Source organism: Camelus dromedarius, chromosome 19 (genome assembly GCF_036321535.1).
Source record: "Camelus dromedarius isolate mCamDro1 chromosome 19, mCamDro1.pat, whole genome shotgun sequence".
Lineage (NCBI taxonomy): Eukaryota > Metazoa > Chordata > Mammalia > Artiodactyla > Camelidae > Camelus > Camelus dromedarius.
This window is the reverse complement of record NC_087454.1, coordinates 26,458,646-26,480,229: the sequence shown is the minus strand read 5'-3', so window position 1 is coordinate 26,480,229 and position 21,584 is coordinate 26,458,646. Positions and strand designations below refer to the sequence as shown.

The window sequence follows — 21,584 nt, the reverse complement described above, 5'->3', positions numbered from 1 at the left end:
GAGAATCTCCCTCCTCCAGGAGCCCGAGAGCTCCCTGAGGGCAGATGCCGTGTCTCCCCCATCAGACTTGGAGACCAGGAAGGGAAGGCACCATAAGTCCTCCCCTGGGTCTAGGATGTGCCATGGTGGGTAGGGATGTTCAGCCACTCTGTTGTCTTGAAATACTGACGAGTCTGAAATGGTCTTTAATTTGGAGGTCATTCACTCAGTTATTTAACAAAGACCTTCTCACTCCCGGCATTTCCGGCCTCAACACCCTGATCTTTCTGCCCTTCTGAAGAAGTTTCTATCCCTTTTCAGTCCTGCAGTTTCTTCCCCAGCGTCATATTCTAAGAATAAAGACATATAGGCTAAGGCCAGACAGACCTCCCTGCCCTCTGCTGTCCCACAGCCTCTGCTCCTGTAGCCCGGTGCCCCCTCCTCTCACCCATGAGTGCCATGCTTTAGAAAACTCCAGCAGCCTGGCCAATGCCCCCTTCACAGTGGAGCATATTACCAAAACTGGCTGTTGTAATGGTAAACTAAATGATGCCCTAATACCCAGATCCATCTTCCTGTGAAATAACTCATTATTCAGGCTCCAACTTCAGGGAATTAAGGCAAGAACAGTTAGAACAGTTCCCAGGTAGCGTTTGGGAAGCACACTGGGAGTTGCAGGCCAGGAGCACAGTGAGGGAGGGGCTGGGCCTGTGAGGAGGGCCCCCGGCTGGGCTTTGGGGGAGGACTGTCAGGTCAAGCCACCCCTCCCTGTTTTCCTTGAGAGGAGAGGTGGGCACCACCTCTGCAGAGCCAGCAACAAGCTACAGGGCCCCCACAGGAATCCCTTTGTTCCTGCCGGCAGTGCTGAGGCCAGAACAGCAGCTCTGAGCAGACAGCAAGCCACAGGGACAAGCGCCTGGCCTCAGCTCCTGGAATGAGGCTTAATTCAGAGAAGGGCCTGGGGCCTCTGAAGATCACTCCATGGAGAACAGTGAAAGTGGCCTTGGGGCCAGGTCAACAGCTGCAGCTATGACCCTGTCCCTGCAGAAGGACGCAGAGGTGAAACTCAGTAAAACCACCTCAGGTCAAAGCCTCACCAGCTGAGGCCAAAGAGTCTCCAAGAGGAAGAGTAGCCCCAACTCCTGGGAAAGCAGGGGATGTGACACCTCAAGTCAGAGAAGGTGCCTTGACCCCCGAAGGCAAGAAGAGGTCTGGGAGTGCAGCGACAAGTCCGAGGAAGGGGAGGAGGCCCTGCAGGACACCCAGCCAGGTGAGGCCTCGGAGAAAAGTGTGCAGGTCAGATCTGCCTTGGGTCCTGCCAAGGGAACTCTGGGAAAGGGGCCACCCCAGCACCCCCTGGGAAGGCAGGGCCTGTAATTTTAAAAAAGAAAGAAAGAAAAAGAAAATGGCCTTTATGCACACGGGAGCCAGTGCAGGAGAGAATGTGGTTGGAGGGGAGGTGGCACTGCCTACATGAGCGGTGGAGACAAGACCTCTGCTGGAGACCCCTGGGCACAAAGGGGCTGCCTCCTCCCCACTGTTATCTGTTCTTATGTTGGCAGTGCAGGGGCCAGAGGTCACGAGGGCCTCCAGAGAAAGAGATGTGCTGTTGTTGGAGCAACTTGTCCCTCCTGATTTCATTCATTCATTCATTCATTCATTCCTCAAACATTGCAGGGTCTCCCACAACATGCTTCCACAGTCTGCCTCAGGGAATGCTGAGAACATAGCAAAAAGGTGGGAAGCCCAGGTTATAAATCCTAGCTCTGGGACAAACTGGCCATGAGACCGTGAGATAGTGTCCTCATCTGAAGAGTGAAGAGGTTGGAATCGAGCGGGAACAGCAGGGTCCCCTCCAGCCCTGACGCTTGAGTGTCTGCATGGCTGAGAGCGGGAGGCCTCCTCACAATGGGATGGAGACTCTGTAGGAGTTTGGAGCAGGACCAGGATGTGCTTCTGGGGTGGGAGGCCCAGGAAAAGAGTACAAATGCCAGTTTGGAGGCTGGAGTGGGAAAGGCTGATTAAGAAAGAGCAAGAGAGGATGTGTGAGAGAGAAAAAGAGAGATGGTGAAGGGAATGACAGAGAGAGAGACAAACAGAGACAGAAAGAGGGACAAAGGAAGAGGGCAGAGAGAGAACAGGAGGGGATGTTCATGTGAAGAATGAGGAAGTAACCCAGTTCCACCTGGCTCTATTCAACACATTCTTACTCTGGAAAATCTCCCACATGCCAGGCACTGTTCTAAGTACTGGGGAACAAAGACCAGTGAGACAGTTGCCTCTTGCCATCGAAGAACCATCAGTGATCCGGTGATAAGGCAAAAAGCGAGCCAAATGTCAAAATGTTGACCAAGTCAGAGTCTCTCTTGCAAGGTGATCTTAATCTGGAATTCATGGACAGTAGGAATAGCTAACACCTCCTCTGGGTTCAGCCTTCACAGTAACCTTAGGAGGTGGGCATAAACTATCACTTCTTTTATAGGTGAGAAAACTGAGGCACAGAGAGGTTAAGCAATATGCCCAAGGTCATGCAGTCAGTACGTGGCGCAGTCAGTACCTGGCACAGCCATGATTCGAACCAGAACAGCCTGTTCTCCAAGCCTGTGCTTAACCATCACCGTCCATGGAAGACCCTGGAACCTGGGTTGGAAAAATGGAAACTGCACTCCTCCAGCGCCAGGCAGGGTGGAAGCAGCTCACCTCCTACCAGGCAGCTTCACCCCAGAGGGGACTGATTCTTACCCTGCGTCTGCTTTGTATGATAATAAGGAGAAGTCTGGTGCTGTATAAATAAATGCACCTCACGAGAGAGGGAACAGAGAGAACTTTGTCGTGGCAAGCACTGATTCTTACAGTCGGGACCAGCCTGTGGCAAGACTGGAGAGTATGCCAGCGTTTCTCTGATGTTTTCCAAGCTCTCCCTACAGGGAGCCGAGGGGTAGGTAGAATCTGTGACTGTGGACTAATGATCCATTCTCTTTGAAACTCAGTCTTCTCATCTGTAAAGTGAACAGATTGAATTATACCCACATACATCTCATCCTGTGTCCCAGACCCCTCTTTTCCTCCACCGTATCTCCTGTCCTTCATTCCTCTCAGACATCACATCCATCAGTGCTGTATCAGAAACTGGTTCAGGCAGTGGGGCCTGGCAGGCAAGCAGTTCCCATCTGACAGATTGAGAAACAGGTAAATGGCTGTCTTCATCGATTAGGAATCATTCAACTACCTACATCTGAAAAATACAAAATAATACTAACTTAAACAAGATGGAAGCTTACTGCTATTGTAAAAGAAATTCAGAGATGAACCAACCACACATACAGGGTGGATCTTCAGTTTCAGGCACCTGGGCTGCCACCTCATAGTCCGGAATGACTGCTAGAGCTCCAGCCTTTGCAGCCACATTCCAATTAGCAAGTAAGAGAAAAGAAATTAAGAATATTGCAAATAAGTAAATAAATAAAAAGAATATTGTGCATTCTCCTTTTTAGGAAGGCTTCACAGAAGTCTCACGTAACCTGTCCACTTAGCTCTCGTCGGCCAGAACCTAGTCATATGCACATACTTGGCTACAAGGGAATATAGTTTTATATGTAAGCTGAGTTTCAAGCCCTGTGCTCAGTTAAGGGATTTTTTTTGCTACAAAGGGGGAAAAATGGATATTTTGTAGACACCTAGCAGTCTTTGCCATTTTCTCTTGACTTTAAATATGCTGACATCCAGGGTGATAGAAATGGTCATCCAGGTCTGTCACAGAAGGTGGGGTCCAGGCATCAGCATATACGGACAGGAGTCCAAGCTTCTAGACTTGGCTAGAGTGGGAGAAGTTTCAGATGGGGTCAGTGACATGAGGCAGGAGCTCTCAGGGCATGACGTGACAGCTGTGCTGCCTGCCCAGGACCGCCACCCTCCCCAATTTCCTGTGCCCTGAACCCGAGGCAGCCCCAAACCTCAGTGGCTAAGTTGCCCAGCTGTGGGGTTTGGGAGCCAAGAAACGGGGAGCCAGGCAACTCATTACACCAGGCATATGGCCTGGGAGAGAGGGAGAGTGAAGAAATGGGAAATGTCAGGTGCTTGGACCAAGGACAGAAAGGTCTGAACTCCTTGTCAGGAGGAGAAGTTGACTTATGGCCCCAGGGTGGGTCCCCACAGAAGGGAGAGCTGGGCCCTTGTTAAGGAATGGGAGGAGGGGCGTCCTGGAAGCGGGTTAATAGCAAGCCCCCACCCCATCCCATAGAAGGGAAATGGTATTCTAAACAGAATAAAGCTTGGGAGACAAAACAAAGCTATTTCGCTGAATAAATGTTCTGCATTAAAGCAGCCAGAATAGCGATGAATTAAACATCAGGTCTGAATGAAGGGAAAATGCCGTGATTTATAATTGCTTCAGGCAGGAGGCAGCCTGGGAGAGAGGCTGAGGCCCCATTAGGGACCAGGTTTCTCCACAGAGGTGCGGAAGCATCGGGAGGAGATGTGGGCCGCCTTCAGGGTGGGGAGACTGGAATGGAGTCTTCTAGAAAAGCAGGTAGCCTGGGGAGATGAAAGAAGTGCGTTCAGGCAGCCAGGAGGCCCACCTGCTTGTCTTAGCTCTGTATGAACTTGGCTAAGTTGCTTGGCATCTCTGGCCTCCTTTGCCCATTTGTCTGATGGAGAAAATGACACCTGTCTCATCTCCCTTGGTTCTTGGGAGGATAAAGGGAAGTAATGGATGATAGAGGGCACTGCACATGTCATGTGCTGCTGTTACTTCTTGGTCTCATCATCGCTGTGAAGGCAGCGATGACACCAGTGCTGAGTCTCCTGGCTTCTCGTAGGTGATCAGTGTTTGGGGAGGCAGAAGGCAGGAAGGGCTAGAACAGGATGTATTGGCAAGTGTTGGGAGGTGTCTGTCAGAACAGCTCCATGTTAGATGGGCTTATCTTCCTGCAGGCAGTGGGGTGTAGTGGTTCAGATCCTGGGGGCCTGGCTTGGGGGGTCCCAGCTCACCCACATATTAGCATGTGACCTCAGGCAAGTTATGAAACATCTCTGCACCTCAGTGTCTTCCTCTGTAAGATCAGTATAGTAATGGTACCTCATTGCAGAGAGTCCTTGTGAGGATTAAATGAGTTAATACACGTGAAACTCTTGCAGTGTTGCCTGGCACATAGAAACTTCCCTGTAATTGCTAGCTCTTACTAAGCTTCTAATGCTGAGCACATCAACTAAATGTCTAGAAAAGAAGCCATGGCTGGCCTGATAGGCTCCGAAACACTGCCAAAGTCATGTTACTCATAACTCTGCTCTGCACAGGAATCCCCTGGGGATCTTGTGAAAATGCAGATTCTGATTTAGCCGGTCTGTGGTGGGGCCTGAGATTCTGCATTTCTAACCAGATCCTGGTGATGCTGGGACCACATGTTGAGTCCTGAGAGGCAAAGGGATGTTCCTGGTGAATCCCCCTGGTGCCTGTAGGGCTATTTCAGGAGGCTGTTAGGTCAGCAGGTCTGCACTGCTGCACTCCACTCCCACCTTCTGCTGGAAGGCTGCCTTCCTGAAAGAAGGAATCATCGGGATACAACAGGGATGAGCCTTGATTTTCAACTGACAGAACTTTATCAACTCACAGAACACTACCCAAAAGGCTCAGGCTGTCTTGCTGGGAGATTCCTATCTATTACAAAGAACATAGAAATTCATCCCTAAAAATTCCCAGTGGCTGACGATGGTGCCAAGGCTGCTGGGAGAAAAGTGGTGAGTGGGCGGCGTAGCTGCAGGTAGATCCCCAATGGATGCCCCGATCCTGGTGGGGCTGACAAGCCTGTCCCTTGTGGGCTGTATACCTGGGGCAACTAACCTTCCCTGAGCCCAGCTTCTTCAGTGATAAGTGAGGGTTACAAGAGACCCTGCCTTATAGAGCAGTGTTTACGGGTCTGAAAACTTGTCCAAGATTGTTAAGTGAAGAAAGCCAATTGCAGAAAAGCTTGATTCCATTAAAAAATATCCAATGATACACATTTGTAACCTCATGGGAAAGTCTAGAAGAATATATATCATGGATAGTAGTTATCTTGGGGAGGGAGAGGTGGGATCATGAGGGCCTTTTACTGTCAATAGTGTGAATTTCTATATTGTTTGATTTTTAAAATAATGAGCATGCATTACTTTGATAATCAGAATGCCTCCATTAAAAAAAATCTGCTTAAAAATGGCTAATGCCAACCTTATAGGCTGTTGTGGAGAGACAGCATTTGGCACTGCCCCTTCTCCTAGCCAGCACAGATCATAGGATCTGGGGTCAGAAGGCCTGGGTGAGAGTTCCGCGTTGTCACTCGATGGCTGTCAAATTTGGGTAGGTCCTATGTCTCCCTAAGCCCTGGGTTCCTCATCAGCAAACTGAAAATGATAAAAAATACCTAAACCAGGAGGTCAGCATCCTGAGTACCAGTGAAGACAGAGTGACACCAACCCCCCCACCCCACCCCAGGAAGGAGGAGGAGAATAGAGAAAGTCTGGGATCCCCACTGAGCTCTTAGGGTAACAAAATTGGGGTTTTCTCTGACTAGCAAGGAAAGGGAAGTCCCTTTGCCCAGACTATGGTATGGCTCTAAGTACCCTACATACCTGTCTGAAAACTTTCATGCCCCTGAACCTCTGTTCAGCTGTTCCTGCTCCCTGGGATGCCCTTTCCTCTTCCGCCTGGCTGTTTCCTGCTCATCCTCCAAGACTTGGCTCCTCCAGGAATCTCCCCTGAGCCTCCTGCCACAGCCTGGGGACAGGGGCCCCTCTTGGGGATTCCCTCAGTAGGCTACATTTCTTTTTGTTTCCCATTTAGGACTGAGAAGTGAGCTGGTCACTTTTTAATCTGTGGCATCTGGCAAAGTACTGGGTGCATATTTTTTTATTTTTATCTATCTATCAGCCTTTTACACCTTTTGATTTAAGCTCTTAGATTATCCTGAGATTTCCTGGTTGGTTCTTCCATGCCAACACAGGGGTCCTTCTGTTCTACAAAGGGGCAATAGGAGAGGGCAGGATTGCTAGGGTGGTGGTGATGGCATGGTGCCCTCTAGTGGCCAGGTACAGAGGCGGCTGCAGCATCTGGGCCAGAGAAAGAGGGTAGGAGTCAGGTGGGACACTGGCCCACATAAAACCAATGAACGTCCCTAGGAGCAAATAAGTGAGTAGGGGAGGGGGGCGTTGTATTAGCTCTTTCTACCTCCATAGACCCAAGTAGGGGCTGTGGTTTGGCGTAAAATCATTAGAAAAGAGAAGAACCCCAGAGACTGCCCCCTTGTGGAGAGCAAGAGGTAGCCACGTGGAGGTGCCTCAAGGGCAGAATGATGGAGCAGAGATCTTTTAGGTGGGTAACTGAGAGAGGGATACCAGTGCGTGTCTCCTCCTCAGATGTTGACCTATGCCTGAGAATAGAGAGGCCCTTCAGCTAGGGGGCTGGATCAGTTTTCTCTGGCAGGAAAATCATATTTGAAAGCCCCTTGGTCCTCCCAGTATCCTTCCTGCCCTGACATCCTAGGATCCATGAGGCTTCCTTATTTCTCCATGGCCCCTTCTCTAAAGCCTGTCCCAGGGCTATGCTCAGAACATGCCGACTGCTCCAACAGACATAAGACATTTCCTAGGGATATAGCCATACAGAATAAGACTGAGGGGAAAGTGTTCAGTATAAAACTGAAACAGTGCTCTTTCTCCAGGCCATGTGAGGAATTTCCAAACCTACAAAAGCCATCTGGTCCAGCCCCCTGACTCATACCCATAAACCAGGGTAGGCAGATACTGGTCAGGCTCTTCTTTCTTATCATGTGACACCGGTGACATTATCAGACCTCTTGTCTTTCAACACCTCTAAGACCTCACTTTCCCCAGTCGCCCTTTGTGCCTGGCCCTTTGTGGAACCAAGGAGGGGCCCACCGAAGTGTCCTGAGAAGAAGGGACAGCCAAGGGAGGTGATGACTTCACCAGAAGCCCAGTCACATCCTCCAGTCCTCCATATCACTCCCTTTTAACCAAGGTTCGCTGCCTGGAGTCAAACTTGAGTCTTTCTTGCTGCAACATAACCCAGGTTCCCTAGTTATGTCCCCCTAAGCTAGAGAGAGTCTCATTAGTCTCTACTTGCCTCCCTCAGCCCCATTTAACTCCTACACCCCCACCAGGAGGCTTTTCCTACTGGTTCTATTTTTTTCCTCCAACTTTTCATCATTTCTCCTATTGGCTCTGGCTCTCCTCCAGAACCTCCAAATCCTTTTTAAATGTGACAGCTAAAATAAGATGCCAGGAGAAGGCCAAGTGCAGTGGGATGATCGCACCCTATCTTGCGTGTGCTGCTTTCTCCTTCCTGGGCCCTCCCAGTGGTGGAGGCTGGCCCTTCACTGAGGATGTTATCAGGTCCCCTACGATCCTGGGCCCCCTTGGGTTTTCTCCTCGCCTCCACCTGAATTGGCGGGGCTTGTGCTTAACTTCTAAAATCCTTGCCTTGTATTTCACCTGTCCTGATTGGATAATTTTTCTAATCCATCAAGTTTCTCCTGAATTATATTCTGGCTCCCTTGTACTGAATGTTTTCCTTGTAGTGCTCCAGCATAAACCAGAAGCTAGTTCTGGTCCTTCTTTTATTCATTTGCGATTCACTCATCCATGTATAGTCAAAGCTACTTTTCCCCTTTGCACCAGCCACTCTGCTAGCTTGGGGAAAATGTCATGCCCGAGGCAGTCCCTGGCTTCTGTGGAGATCGGTCTCAGTGAGGACCATGGACATGGAACCAGGGCTGCTCTGTGGAAGGCCAGCCGAAGAAGACGGGTGCTGATGTGACAGGGGGACTCATTATAGCATATAGCAACTGTATTTTGCTAATGTTAGGTATGCTGCGGTAAAACAAAAACAAAAACAAAAACAAAAACAAAAACAAACAAACAAAAAAAAAAACAGAATAAAAACAAAACTCCAGATCTCAGTATCTTAATGCAATGAAGATTTTCTCACACATGCATTTGGTCGTAGGTTGTGTAACTCTACAGGGACCATGGCTGCCTCTGTCTTGCGGTGTCGTGTCAGCACTGGCCAGCTCCCGGCTGACTGTGGCAGAAAAAGGACTACGGGAACCCTCACACCTGCTTTTACGTGCCTTGGATTGGAGGAGACCCACATCGCTCCTGCCCACTCGCCATTGGCTGGGACTGGTCACGTGCCCCACCCCTTCCGCTTAGGCTCAATGGAGGCTGGGAGATACAGCCTCGCCGTGGGCTCTGGCTGAGTGGTGGGCTGGTCAACGCGAGGCATCGTCTCTCCCACACGGATTTACGTGGCCGGAGCCTAGAAAGAAAAGCTCGGTGAGTCACTATCACCACAGTCAACCCTTTCTCGTCAGCCACCTGCCTCCAAAGCAGCTCTTGGTCTTAAAGACGCCTGCTATGCCTTACCCTGGGAGGCCCCACCGTCGGGTCCTAGCCTTGGGGCAGTCCGCGGAGGCCTTAGCCCAAACCCGAACTAGCTGTGGGGTCTTGACTAAGTGGCCTCACAGCGGGTAGAGGGTGGGCTGGTCACATCCCACTGTGTTGGTCTTGGACCTGTTGTTCTCAAATCCTTCCGCTGCCCTGCATCTCAGAGGGCTGGTCGGTGCAGGCTGCCTCCCCCAACACTCCATGTTGGCCGGGTTTCATCTCCCCGGCGGCGTCAGGAAGCGGAGGGTCAGGAGAGAAGCAGCGGGATCCGGGGTTCTCTCTCCCCGCCTGGAGCAGCTATGGCCCAGCTCCTGGTCTAGAGGCCGTCGCGGTCCCAGCTGTCCCCGGTGGCTCTAGCTCCCAGGCTCCGTCAACACCCCCGCTCCTCCCCTCTCTCTCTCCAGCCTGAGAGCTGGCAGGGGCTTCTCAGGATTGCTCATTTCCAGGTTACTTCTGGCTCTTGACTCCCCCAGCATGTGTGTAACCAGGCCCCCTCATTATTTTCCCTCCACTGTGCATTTGAATTTGATTTCTGTTTTCCTGTTTAGATCGTGACTGATAGACCAGTTCCTTGGCAGGACCCTGGCAAGGGTGGTGGGAGGGAAGCAGAGGGAAAGGGAGTGGGTGTTAAGTCAGGTAGAGAGCATGAAAAATAGAAATTAGGTGCAAATGATGGTCCTACTCCCTCTTTGTGGTCTCCAACCCAGACCTTCAACCTCCCCAGGGCTGTGTCCTCCAAACTAGTCCTTGGCCAGAGAAGGTGGGGGGAGGGAGGAAAACGTGCATTAGAATAAGCTGCGGCTGATGCCCTCTAGGTTGGCGCTGAGACAAAGGGATAAATGGGCACAGCTGAGCTCTCCAAGTCAGAACAGAATTTTCCAGGAGCTTCCTGCAGGCAAGGCCCATGTTGCCCCATCCATCCCAAAGCCCTGCCCTGGGAAAGCTCATGGGGGAGACGTTTGGGTGCCGGCAGGGCCTTGCCGTATCACATAAATCATCCCCAGGAAGGCGACCTGTTCCTCAGCCAGCGGGCTGGGCTAACTCCACTATCCATCCTGGCCTTGCTCACGGCGGCCCTGGCCATGCCTGCTGCAGACAGCTGGAGTTCTCTGTATGCAGAACAGCTCCGAGGTGGGGAAATAAATAAAATCAGAAACCATAAATATACCCACTGGCCTCACAGGAGGTGAACCAGCAGCCCCCTGGGGAGCTAGGCTTCGCTTCCAAGGAGTTGATTAAATTCCAAACCAACCAAGCACCGTCCCTGGGAAAGGTAGGTCCAGGGCTCTGGGAAACGAATAAGATCACAAAGTTTTGTGGTTTTTTTTTGTTTGTTTGTTTTTGTTTTTTAAAAACAGGGACTTCAGAGTGAGAATCAGAACTTTAAAACTGTATGGGACCTTCCTGGTGGCTCTCAGCCCTGGCAGCACATTGGGATCACCTGCAGAGCATTTTAAAAGAGAGAGAAAGGCCAGACTCCTCCCCTTCCCAGTCCCTGAAGATGCTGACTCAGTAAGGCTGGATGGGACCTGAGCTCCTCAGATGAAGAGCTCCTGAAATGCCCTCCAGTCCAGACACTTCAAGCTCCAATGATAAGGAACTCCGGGGTTCTGAGAGTGAGGCCAAGGGGTTTTTCCGCTCAGTGGAATTATGCAGCTCTTCCCAATTCACAGAAGAAATCAAGTTAATAAAGAGAATGATCTATATTTAAGGTTTGCCCCCTATAAATTTTTCCTCCTCTTTTCTACCTGATGCTGCATGCCTGTCTAACCAGTGAGAAACCAATATGAACAGGAAATCTCAGAAGCCATTGATCACATCTACTTTGAAGACTTTTTTTTTTTTGTAAGCTCATGTGCTTGAGCTTATGTTTCTGTATCATGTTTCTAGCACAAATGTAATTAAAGGTAGCATTTCTAGGCAATTTAAGCCCTGGATAACAGAATCAGGTAGCAGTTCCCTCAAATCTTCTTTAGAGTAAAGTGAGTTAAATATAAATAAATACAACCCCATCTTTTGACCGTGCTCCAGAGGGCCATAACTTACATGGTACAGCCCTTCTAGAGGTCAAGACACAAACCCCGAAACTAATCTTCCAGGGGTGAATGTCAACCCTACTGCTAATTAGACAAGTGAGCTTGAATAAGGTAATAAACATCCCTGTGCCTTAGTTTCCCCACATGGGGGACAGGGATGATGAATAGTACCCACTTCACATGGCTGTTCTGAGGACTAAATAAGTCTGTGTATTTAAAGCTTTTTCCCCAGCACCTGGTGCTTAGTAATGCTATTAGTTAAACACATTTTAGGACTCAGTGGGGTTGTCGGATAGCAGAGTTAGTATCTTTAAAGAGGATGCTTCAGTCAAAGGAATCGTCCTTTATCCATTCTTTTTTTAAAAACAATTACTTTTTTTAAGAACAGTTTTAGGTTCACAGTGAAGCTGAAAGGAAGGTACGGAGATTTACCATATACTCCCCGCTCCCACACACACACACACACACACACACACACAGCCTCCCCCTTGAGATCAGCCGTCAGAGTAGTACATTTGTTGCAACTGATGAACTTGTATTGACACATCATTATCACCCAAAGTCTATAGTTTACCTTAGGGTTCACTCTTGGTGTTGTACATCCTGTGGGTTTGGACAAATTTATGATGACACGTGTCCTTCATTATGGTATCATACAGAGCATTTTCACTGCCCTAAAGATCCTCTGTGCTCCACCTATTCATTCCTCTCTCCGCTCTAACCTCTGATCTTTCTATTGTCTTCAGTTTTGCCTTTTCCAGAATGTCATAAAGTTGGAATCATATAGTAAAGAGCTTTTTCAGATTGGCTTTCTTCATTTAAGTCTCTTATGTATCTTTTCATGGCTTGATAGCTCATTTCTTTTTAGCCCTGAATAATATTTCATTCTGTAGATGTACCAGTTTACTTATCCATTTGGTTGCTACCAAAGGACATCAGTTATGAATAAACTGCTATAAACATCCATGTGCAGACTTTTATGTGGACATGAGTTTTCAGTTCCTGTGGGTAAATACCAAGGAGCACGATTGCTGGATCGTATGATTGGAGTATGTTTAGTTTTATAACAAACTATTAAACTGTCTTCCAAAGAGGCTGCACCATTTTGCATTCCCACCAGCAATGAATGAGAGTTCCTGATGCTCCACATCCTCCCCAGAATTTGGTGTTGTCAGTGTGCTGGATTTTAACTATTCTAATAGGTGTGCAGTAGTATCTTGTTTTAATTTGTATTTCCCTGATGACATACAGGTAGAGCATATTTTCATATACTTATTTGCCATCTGTATATCTTCTTTGTTGAGGCATCTGTTAAAGTCTTTGGCCCACTTTTTAGTTGGGTTTTTTTTTTGCTTATTTTTGAGTTTTAAGTGTTCTCTATACATTTTGGATAATAGCCCTTGATCAGATGTGTCTTTTGTAATTATTTTCTCCCAGTGTTTGGCTTATCTTGGCATTCTCTTGACGTAGTTTTTTAAACACACAGAAATACATGAATCGGTCTCCTTTTAAAAATCCAGACACTATAGCAGCATATAGAATGAAGAAGTAACAGTGCCTCTTTGGGACCAACCCCACCCAATGCCACTTCCTCCTGGAGAAAGAGAGCCTCTGCTGTCCAAGCACTTTGAGTTCTGCTAAGTTTTTTTTCCTGAGAATCAACAGGTAATTAAGGCACAGATCCTGTTCTCTAGGGACTGGCAATCTGGGAGGGCAGGCAGACAAAATAAAATACAGTAGAGAATGGCAAGCGGAAGAAGACATCTAAGAGGAAGAAGCACGTGTAGTTTTTTTAGCATTACCCGTGAGGGAGGTTGCAGGGTGGTTCTGGTACCAGGTGAAGAGCTAGACCAGTGGTTCTCAAAGTGTGGTCCTTGGACTGGCAGTTTCAGCATTGCATCATGTGGAAGCTTGTTAGAAAGGAGATTCTCAGGCCCACCCGGACCTGTGAATCAGAGGCTCCAGGTGGGGCCCACCCAACAATCTGAGTTTTTCTCAGCTCTCTGGGGGATTCTGATGTGCCCTGAAGGTTGAGAACTATTGCCCTAGACGAACTCATACCTCTGAACTCACTCCCTGAGACTCCACATCCTCCTGCCTGTAAACCAAGAAGGGCTACAGACAGAATGACTGCGGAGCTGCCCAGGGAGATGCTGCTCTGGCCATGAGCGCATTACGGGGTTGGCGAGTGAAGGGCCCAGAGCTGTCCGCTGGGTGGGCAGCGGGGTGAAGAGGAATCACTTTGCACTTTAGCACTTTGCCCTTCGGGTCCTACCCTTTCCTGGGAGACAGTCTCAGCTCTTCCCTTTGCTTAGGAAAGTGTCGCAGCACACCGTGTAACTGACCCTCTGGAAGACTCAGCAAAGCACATATGCTGTCCATAATGAATGAGCCCATTTCCTGCACGAATCAGGGGGGTCGGGACAGATTAGCCCTGGTAATGGAGTTAAAGTCAAGCTCATTTGTTTGCAAGATTATTGGGAAGTCAGAGTCCCTTCAGACAGAGCAGGGAAGGTGGCAGCAAGTTCCCTTGGTTGAGACTTGTGTTGGGTGTGGCCTGGTCTCCTTTATGTGTGTATATGTATATTTTTGGGTAGATGTTCCTAGGAGAGAAAAAGGAACACGAATGCCTTGTTTCAGAGCCTGACCCTGACTGGGTAGAGTCATGCCTGGGACCTTTTAGCCTCTTTCCACCTTTGCCCCACCCAGGACCCAGTTCTGGCTTTACTCTCCAGCCTGGTGGGGGGGCAGGGACCTCTGCAAGTTTCTTAATGTCAATTAATTGTTTCTTCTTTCAGAGTTCACCTATTCCTGGGTTCTCACGTGTTGAGGTCACAAGAGAACCCAGTACCTGAGCCGTACTGGGTTCAGTACGGAGAAGCTGCACCGAAGGTTTCTGGAATGACTTGAAGGTATGTAAGTGTGGTAGCACGTGCAGGCCAAATCCACAGAGAACACGGTCCAGGGCTGAAGGGACTTGCAAGGCCCTGGCCACCAGCATCAACCAGGCTCCCACATCCTGGGAGGCTAGGCCCCAGGGAAGATGGTCCAAGGGCTCAGATCCCTGCTGCTCCTTCCTGGGAAAGCTGAGGTTTCAGGTGAGCACATGCTGTCCCTCACTGGGGAAGTTACCCCCTGCCTTTGCTGAAAATCTTATGGCTCCCAACACCTACTTTGGATAAATCCAAACCGCTCAGTGCTGCCCACAGGCCCTCAAGGATGTTGCAGCTGCCTGGGTGTCTGGTCTACCTATTGCCAACCCACCTGCATGCCCCTCAGCTGTGTTCAGAGCCTCCTCTGCATTGTGAACTCTGACCTATCCTGTATGAATGGCTCCCCTCCTCTTTGGGAGCCCTCCCTAATGGTTCAGGAGGACTTCCTTCCACTCTTCTGCATCCCCTCAGCATCCGTTGTTCTGTCATTTCTCCCACAGGACTTCTCACACCCTTTGGTGATGATTTGTCTGCAAGGCTGACTCCTACAGCAAGCTGTGGGCTCCTGGCAGGGGTGGGGGTGTTTCCTGTACATCTTTGCCTCCCCATGGCTCACACACTGGAGCACACATGGGAGGCGCCAAATGAACAGGAGATTGAAGGGGCTCAGCCTCCAGGAAGCCCCGCAGAGCTTGGGAGACCGTGGATTCCCCAGGGAGCCAGCCCCTCCAAGGGTAGCCGTGTTCTCCTAGCAGGTTGCACTTTCATCACCAGAATGCCTTTTTTTCTTCCAAAATACTAAAGCAGAAACTGGGGAAGGAAACGCATAGAAGCCACTAGATGATTTTCCTTATTGTCTCTACGCCAGGCATCCCTGGAGGGGTCAGAGCCCACTCTCTACTCCTCCCGCCTGCCAGATGGCTCTCTGAAATAGGCAGGTCTAATTTTATAGTCAGAAGGAGGCTGTAAGGATGGAAAACTCCTGCCTCAGAGACTTTAATACCCTGGCATCCTGAAGGATCAGGTCCTTCTCAGAGAGCAGGGCTTCAGCACTTAGAGCTAAGACTATCTTCTGGGGTGGGTGGAAGAGAGTGCTGGTATGGTGGAGTGGGGGGAGGCTGTCTCAGGAAGTGGCAGTTCCTCCCTCTTCCCTCAAATACATCCCTGCCCACTGACTACGACGTGGCTCAAAGGCCCATCATGAGCACTTCACTCCTGGGGCTTGGGTTTAGACCCTAGAATTCCAGTGTCCCTGTGAGGGATAATAACTCAAGCAATTAGCAGTATATTCTTCAGGGACAGTTACTTAAACAGATAGTGACAACTGTCTTAGTTTGCTGGGGCTGCCATCACAAAACACCATAGACTGGGTGGCATAAGCATTCGGAATTTATTTCTCACAGTTCTGGAAGCTAGAAGTTCAAAGTCAGGATGACAGCGTGGTTGGGTTCTCTTCCTGGCTTGCAGACTGTCTCCGTTTTGCTGTCTTTTGCTGTCTCTTCTTATAAAGACACTGATCTCATCTCAAGGGCTCTGCTCTGGTGATCTAATTCCTTCCAAAAGACCCCACCTACTAATACCATCCCATTAGAGCTTTAACATATAAATTTGTCAGGGACACAAATGTTCAACCCCTAGCATTCCAGCCCTAGCTCCCCAGACTTGTGCTCTTGCATGCAAGATACATTCATTCCATTCCAGCAGCCCCCCAAAGCCTTAACTAAGTCCAGCATCAAATCTAAGGCTAAAGTCCAAAGTCTCACTTAAATATCTAAATACCAGATATGGGTGAGACTCAGATATGATTCATCCTGAGGCAAAATCCCTCTCCAGCTGTGAACTTGTGGATCCAGAAAGGATATGTGCTTCCAGGCATTCCTATTCCAAAATGGCGAAACAGGAAAGAAAAAAGAGTAATGGGTCTCAGGCAAGTCAAAACTTAGCAAGGGAAGTTCCACTAGGTCTTCACTCCTAAAAATAATCCTCTTTGGTTCAAAGCTCTGCCTTCCAGATCCATTGGCAGGAGTCCCCTCTCAGCAGCTGTGCTGAGTGGAGGTCATATTCCTAAGACTCTCTGTGGCCCTGCCCCAGAGGCTCCACAGTTTGTCCACACCCCATAAGGCAGCCCTGGCCCCTAGGCTTCAGTCAGGGGATGTCTGGCCTGTTGAAACCTAGAGGTTGGTCTTGATGGTCTCTGAATTGCCTTTGGGGTCCGTCTCCTTTTCTTGAGGAATAGCACATGTTCACAGTCAAATAGCTCTATAATCCAGTCCTGTAGGCTTATCTAAGAAGTACCCGTTTTCCTTCATTTCATCTTGTTTTTTCTGTCCCCTTTAGTTCAAACTGGCAGTGTCGTTGTATGCAGTCAGTCCTTCGTATCTGTGGATTCCACATCTGTGGATTCCACCAAGGATCAAAAATAGTCCAACAAAAATATTCCAGAAAGTTCCAAAAAGCAAACTTGAACTTGCCACACGCAGGCAATTATGTACATAGCATTTACATTGTATTTACAACTATTTACATAGCATTTACATTGTATTAGGTATTATAAGTAATCTAGAAATGATTTAAACTATAAGGGAGGAAGTGTGTAGGTTATATGCAAATACTGTGCAATTTTATAGAAGAAACTTAAACATCCTTGAACTTTGTTATCTGTGAGGTTCCTGGAACCAGTCCCTGTGCTGGTACTGAGGCATGACTGTAATCCCTTCTTTATTCCTGGCTCCTGCTGAAAAGCTGAGTAAGTCCCTGAGTTGTGCCCATGATCTCCTTAGGAGTGGTTGTTCGGTCACACCCTTAGTGTTTATCTTGAATCAAGATTTCTCATTTTTTGCAATACATATAGGCTGTGAATTTTCCAAATCTTCAAGTTCTGTTTCCTTTTAGCTTAACAACTACTTCTTCAATTCATTTCTCTTCTTCTGCATTTTATTATAAGCTGTCAAGAGGAATGAAACCACTCCTTCAATGCTTTGCCTAGAAATCTGCCCAGCTAAGTATCTGAATATCCCCTGAAAGTTCTACTGAGACAAGGGGGAAGGAGGCAGGGCACAACTGTTAAAAGAATGACACAGCTGTTGAGAAAAACAGGATAGGACAAAAACTGGTTAGAATGGACTGGGCCCAAGATGGCAGAAGATTCAGCTTCCGGTAGACCTTGAGCCTCATTAAATGCCCATTGTAATACATTAGCTGCTGAATGGCACTCCCACGGGCACCATGACAGTTCTGAGACTGACCATAAAAGGCCAAAAAGTGGGTGATGGCCCAATTCCTGAAAATCCCCTCCCTTCCTCAAAATAGTTAGAATATTCCTCCCACTTGTTAGGTATGAAATTACCCAGCCCATAAAAACTAACCACCCCCACACCCTAGGGCCGCTCTCACCTGAGAAGACCGCATTCTGCCTGTGGAATGTGTATCTCTCTAAATAAACTTGTTTTCACTTTACTGTGGCTCTTATTTCACTAATTCTTATTTTACTAACCCAATCTCCCCTCAGGAAAAGAGAGTCTTAAAACTTATGCCTGTGCTCAGCACCCAAAAGCTAGGTGAGTCATATAGGTGAGGCCTTGCCTTCAAAGCTGTCCCTGGTACTGGAATGGTTAGCCCTCTGTGGTGGACAGGTGTGGTTCTTTCTTGCCAGAATAGTGTCCTCGTCATCTGGAGATGCTCCTGTGAATCACATGGTTCTGGTGAAGACTACTAATCATGGATCCCATTCTTGCCCCATACCCCCAAATCCAGCTATAGCCATCGGCCTAGATCAATCCCATGACACAGGTCTGGCCAATCAGAGCCCTTCCTTGGGACTTTCTAACAAGATCTCAGAAGAGAGAGCCCTTTCCTCTCTGGTCACAAAGTTTCCAGATGGAGGCAAGTTCAGAGCTGGGCATTGATCAGCTCCTCAACAACTCCCCATCCTCCACCCACAATGTGAAGATAAAAGGTGGGTGAGGTTAGAGTTTAGGCAGAGAAGAGCTAGGAAGCAGAGGAGAGGAAGGAAAAGAGACAGCTGCTGGTTCCAGGCATTCCTGAGGCCAGCTTCTTTGCCAGCCTTCTAAGTTATTTGGTTACCCAAGAAAATAAATCCCCCATTCTTTTTAAGTGACCTTGAGTTAGTTAGGTTTTTGTCACTTGCTCCCATAATAATTCTGACAAATATACCCCCTATATGAACCTTTGGTTCTGACCAAAGGCCTTTGAAGGTCTCCCCTAATCTTTCTCAGGCTACATCCACTTGGCTATTTTCTTTGTACCAAAACATCACAAGCAGACTCTTTGCTTGTGAAGCCAAGGCCATCAGTCACTTGTTAAGCACACACCTGGTGTGCCCCAGCCCTGGCATGGGCTCCAGGTACGTGGAGGCAATTGGAGGGCCTGGCCACTGACCTTGAACTTTGCAGTGTCCCTGCACAACTTCTTTTAATTGCTTTCTGATTTATATTCCTTTCCTTGGCATGGTATTGACAAGTGGAAGGTTTGATAGATTCTCTCCAGGTCATCTATTTAAGGCATCCTCACTTAATGCAGGAAAGAAATAATGTTTGGTTTTTAAGTAAATGAACTCCAGCCACATTTTATTTTCAGCAGCATTCAGAGGCCTGAATTGGGGAGTGGACTCATTGGCCCCAGGAAGATCAGCCCTGCTTGACTGCTGCCTTCCTAGGTGGTCTCTGAAAACTCTAATGTTGTGTTACCAGGAGCAGGTGTGCAGTAAGAGTGGCTCTGAAGCCAAAGACCTGGTGGATTGAGTAAGGAGGGAGGAGAGTTCTGTCTGTGCCCCAGTGCGAGGGACACCATGATAGCCCATAAACCAGCTACCTGACATGCCCTCTTCTAGAGAGATGCCTGACCCTGGCTGTGATAGATTCTGTCATTTGGCCACAATTCTTGACCTCTCCCTGCATTCACACCATTTGCTGTGTGCTTTCACCTGGTGGACTGACATCCATTCCTTGGCTCTCAGCTAGATCTCAGTTGCTGGGAGGACAGGTGGCAGCTGGACCCAGCCTGGTGGTGCCCTGTTCCCTGCAGTGAGATGGGCAGATGGAAAAGCATTGGCCATTTCACTTTCTCTTAGGCAGGACAGGAACGATGGGGACAGAGGAGCAAGGGGAGGTCTGCTCTGGTAGATAGAACCCAGTAGTAAAATAAGCTACATCAGGGAGGGCCACCCAGAGTCACAAATGCTTCAAAAGATGGTCACAGCAGGTGTCCTGGTGGTCTATTGCTATATAACAAGCCACCCCAAAATTTAGGGGTTTAGCACAACAATAATCATTTATTTTGTTTAGGACTCAGCCATTTGGGCAGGGCTGGGTTGGGGCAGCTTGTCTCTGCGCCCATAGCATTAGCTGAGTTGCTCAACTAGGGGCTAGGGGATAGCTTTCAAAGTGGCCTTCTGGCTGGCTGGCTGGCTGGCTGGCTGGTTGGTGCTGACTGTCAGCGAGGCGCTTGCCGAGGCCTCAGCTCCTCTCCATGTGGGTCTCTCCAACAGTCATGTGGGCTTCCTCACAACATGGTGGCTGAGTCCTTGAAGAGAAGGCAGATTTGTATCATATTTTCATTATCTAGCTTCTGAAGCCTTCAGCCACACTCGGTTGAGGCAGTCACACATACTTTCCCTGGTTCAAGGGGGAGGGGGGAGGGTCTAGAAGAGCACGTGGAAGGAGAGGTGCTTTTGCATCATCTTTGGAAAATACAGTCTGCCAGAGGTGATGCCAATCCAGGTGATGACTGGAGACCCAGACAGGCGGCCCACCACGTTGTCATCACTGGGGTGGGATCTGGCTGCACAATTATGGCCCCTGAAGGAGGGGTAGTTGACAAGAGCAGGGACAAACCTGGAGTTCACTAGCAGATGGCATAACATAGTGGTTAAAAGTAGAAATTCTACAGCCAGATTGCCTGCGTTTGAGTCCTGGCTTCACCAACTAGTAGTTTTCGATTTTGGACAAGAAACTTAGCCCCCCTTTGCTTCAGTTTCCCCATCTATTACAGGGATATTGATAGTACTTAACTCATAGCTATGTTTGTTGTGAGTCTTCAGCGAGTTAATGTAGGTAAAGAGCTTAGAACAGTGCCTGGCTCACAGCAAGTGCTATCTAAGGATAAGTTAATATTGTTAATAGGCTGTTTCTCAGAAAAGCACTAGGAACAGAACAGGGAACCAAACTGACAAATGGTGTGTATCGGAGCTCCAAAGTGAGGCAAACTTCCCTTAATAACCTCCAGTAATGAGAAGGATGCTCCTGGGGGTGGAGGGGTCTGAGGCAGATCCTTGGTGCAGCGAGGATTGTGTCCTAGAGCAGAGAGAATGGTCTCTCCGCCCTGGCCCAGAGATCTTGCTGGGCTCAGAGGCAGTGCCAAGTTCAAACACTGTAAAATTCTCTGCAATGTTATTTGAGCAGTAAAAATAGTGAGGAGTCCTGAGGCTACTTAGAAATAGAACAACTGTTTTCTCCTTAATGAGACACCATACGCAGCGTTTAATTAAAACTGCAGGAGCATGCAGAGAACGTGGACCGAAGCTTGGGGGTGGTGGTCATAGGAATTTGTTCGTCAGGGCCAGGCACAGCCGCACCCCCTGTCCCCAGCTTCTTTCATGCAGGCCCGTGACTGCCTCCAGGTTCCCAAAGGACCCTCAGAATTACTTTCACCCTCCTCATCATGGTGTATAGTCGCACTCCACCTGCTTCAAATATCTGAAGTGGCATAGGGCAAATTACCTCTCCGAGCCATTTCCCCATCTAGAAAATGGGGATACATGAGTCCCCCTTCATAGGAGATACATACTGGAGGAGCCTGACTCCTGTCCTCTCCGCTCTTCCGGCCCTGTGGGCATCCCTGGTCAGAATGATAGAGACTGATAGAGACAGGTCTTGATGCTTTTCAGGTTTCAGGTATCGAATTCCAAGCCATGTCCTGGTGAGGCACTCCTTGAAAAGATGGTTCTAAAGTTGAATAGGTTTGGGAAACACTGTGTTCTTTTTATGCGCCTCCTCACTTGCAGGGCTGCAATGCACGTGAGTATTTGAAAGGTTCTGAGAAGTCCTGGTACAAGAAGTCCTGCCATATTTAACCCAGTGTTTTCTAAAATTTCTCACCTTGGAAACTCTATTTGTGCCATGTGATTTTTCCTTTGTTTCGCCCGTTAGCATCATGGGGAACAGTCTCTAGGAATTACCGG

General features: G+C 48.7%; 1 long non-coding RNA gene across 1 annotated transcript in view; it reads left to right on the top strand.

The window, feature by feature from the left end:
- Positions 1-21,584, top strand: part of LOC135318582 (uncharacterized) — a 61,363-nt gene that overhangs the window by 23,276 nt on the left and 16,503 nt on the right. The window contains exons 3-4 of the long non-coding RNA XR_010376748.1: positions 8,978-9,306; positions 14,252-14,365. This is a non-coding gene — a long non-coding RNA (uncharacterized LOC135318582). The remainder of the gene's footprint in view (positions 1-8,977; positions 9,307-14,251; positions 14,366-21,584) is intronic.